General features: G+C 49.1%; 1 long non-coding RNA gene across 1 annotated transcript in view; it reads right to left on the bottom strand.

Annotated features, from left to right (window-relative positions):
- The window catches only part of LOC108540610 (uncharacterized), a 10,740-nt gene extending 8,143 nt beyond the window's left edge, over positions 1-2,597 (bottom strand). The window contains exons 1-2 of the long non-coding RNA XR_001888715.1: positions 1,065-2,597; positions 734-775 (exon numbers count right to left, since the gene is read on the bottom strand). This is a non-coding gene — a long non-coding RNA (uncharacterized LOC108540610). The remainder of the gene's footprint in view (positions 1-733; positions 776-1,064) is intronic.
- Positions 2,598-2,826: the final 229 nt, after the last annotated feature.

The following is a 2,826-nucleotide window of genomic DNA, read 5'->3' as shown; positions in this document are numbered from 1 at the left end:
TTATATACTTCATCTAGAGCATTAATGTATTTCAATTAATCTATTTAACTTGATGTTATATATTCGATTATTTTATATAAATTAATATACAGTAAATAAATATTGAAATAATTTATCTCTAAACATTTTTGGGGACCTAAGAGTTCATTTTCTTCTGAAAACTAGAACACATTCATGGGCCCCAGCAATGTGCCTGCAGTGCGAGTGAAGAGACTGGCCCTGCCATAACCACGGGCAGGTTTCTCAACCTCTCTAAGCCTAACGCTCCTCACTAACTGTCTAGTTCAAGATGCTGTAACAAAACACCACAGACTGGGAGGCTCATAAACAGCAGAAATGTACTGTTCATAGCTCTGGAGGCTGGGTGTCCAAGGTCAAGGCATGGCAGATTCAGTGTCTGCTGTGGACCCACTTCCTGGTTTGCAGGAGGCGCCTTCGCACTGTGTCCTCACAGGACAGAAGGGACGAGGAACTACCTGGGTCTCTTTCATAAGGGCACGGATCCTATTCCTAATGACCTCCCAAAAGACCCCACCTCTTTTTTTTTTTTTTTTTTTTTTTTGAGACACAGTCTCACTCTGTCACCCAGGCTAGAGTGCAATGGCGCGATCTCAGCTCACTGCAATCTCCGCCTCCCAGGTTCAAGGGATTCTCCTGCCTCAGCCTCCCAAGCAGCTGGGATTACAGGTGCCTGCCACCAAGCCCGGCTAATTTTTGAATCTTTAGTAGAGACAGGGTTTCACCATGTTGGCCAGGCTGGTCTCAAACTCCTGACCTCAAGTGATCTGCCCACCTCAGCCCCACAAAGTGCTGGGATTACAGGCGTGAGCCACCACACCCGGTCCCTACCTCCTAATACCATCACCTTGTGGGTTTTCAACATCGGAATTTTGGAGGGACAGAAACATTCAGATCATAGCACCAATACCAACTGTATAAACCTACTCTGCAGAACCACTGTGAAGTTCACATAAAGTTGAACAGTGCCTGGAGCACGGTGGAGATTTGGCAGATGCTACTTGGATTCCTTTATTTTTTTATTTTTTATTTTTTGAACTCCTGACCTCAAATAATCCACCCACCTCAGCCTCCCAAAGTGCTGGGATTACAGGCATGAGCCACTGTGCCTGGCCGCTATGTGGATTCTGACTGCACCACTCCGATGCGATGTGACTTGATGATACGGAATAACAGCAGTTCCCAGAGCCCAGGAAGTCACAGCATAATGCACAGCTGCTGGCATACAGTAGGTGCTCTACAGAGCCCAGGAGTCATTCCTACAATGTTCCACCCTCCAGGGCTCCAGATTGGACAGTGCTGGTGAGGGTAAACTAAAAGGAAACCCTGGTTCCTCCCAATTTTCAGAGGTCTGGGGACAGCCACCCAGGGAAGAAGGTCAGTGTGCAGGAGATAGCTGCACCTACCAGCTCACCACAGCCAGTCTCAGGATGCCTCTCCTCAGACCTTCTGAAGCAGAGAGTCTTCCTTGCAGTGCATGGGACGGCACGTTTGCAGAGGGCCACAAACGACAAAGTGGTAAGGCCCCACTGATCTCAGGTCTGCAGGCTTCCTACTAGGCTGTTTCAGGCCATGGTTTTCTTGGTTGCAAGCAATGGAAATGAATTCCTATATGTAAGTGAAAAGGTGATTTACTAAGGTGCTACCAGGAACATAAGGATTGTTGGAAGTCTTAGGTAAAGGGTCAGAAATGAGCCAGAGACACGGAGCCTGGGGAGGCTGGTCTTGCAGACCGTTGCATCCAAGCTGTTTTCTCTGGGCCCCAGCCCATCACCCACAGCAGGCCACAGAGCTGACTGTACCCAGCCCTTGCCCCGCTCGAGACTGAGTCCTGGGAAGGAGTGTTAAGTGACACACCACCTCCTGCTGGACCATAAGCACATGCTCCTTCAGCCTCCACCTCCCCAAAGATCTCGTCCACTGGGGAGTTGTCAAAGGAAGACGGGGAGCTAACAGAAAGAGACATCAGATACCACAGAATTGAACGTGCCATTCTCCCAACCCGGGCACGATCTAGTTAATTCAGTGGGCCTTCTTCAACCCACCCAGCCCATCTTCCCAAGGCCAGACACCATGGGTGACCATAGGTTAGGACCGTTAAAATGTCTGTGGATGTTTAAACGGCTAGATTTGTTACTGAGATTGGTTGGCGGTTCTTATATCCACCACACGCACATAAAACAACACCTGTCGAGAACCCGTGCTGTCCAAACAGCGCTGGCAGATTCTCACCGGCACTGCTTTTCCCTTGTATGCCCACGGAGTATACTGCATGCATAGGAGAAAAGCCTAAAATCCGGACTTCTGTGTCCGGAGGTGGTCTGTGAAGGCGGCCCCTCCTAAGAGTTGGCTGTGTGCAATGGAACAACTGATGGCTATGCTCATTTTGTAAAAACCAGGCCCAAGCTCATCAGTACCTCATCAAAACCACCTTCCCAGGAAGGCAGGAGAGGCTCCTGAATCTGGTAGTGGGCGGCAGTCAGTTCTGCTTTCTTCCTGATGGGAGGCACGGAGCACCGTCGGGTGGGAAAAGCACCGGGCACCCTTCTCTGGAGTCCTGGGGGCAAGCACCAAAGAGACAGCATGGAGGCCTGCCTCTCCAACCAGCCTCTGGCACCTGAGCCAGTCCCATCCCCACGGAACCAAGGGTTACCGCAAAGCAAGGCTGCTGTGTGCATTTCTGTTTTAGAAAAAAAAATCTAAAATCTTTTGAGCCTACACATTTTAAAAAAATTATCTTTAAGAAATCTTTGTATGGCTCATGTGGTTTACACAGTAAGATAGGCTTAAGTGTCTTGTTTAGCAAGG

The sequence above is a fragment of the Rhinopithecus bieti genome, unplaced genomic scaffold (genome assembly GCF_001698545.2).
Source record: "Rhinopithecus bieti isolate Rb0 unplaced genomic scaffold, ASM169854v2 scaffold_19685, whole genome shotgun sequence".
NCBI classification, from domain to species: domain Eukaryota; kingdom Metazoa; phylum Chordata; class Mammalia; order Primates; family Cercopithecidae; genus Rhinopithecus; species Rhinopithecus bieti.
This window is presented reverse-complemented; position numbering and strand designations above follow the sequence as displayed.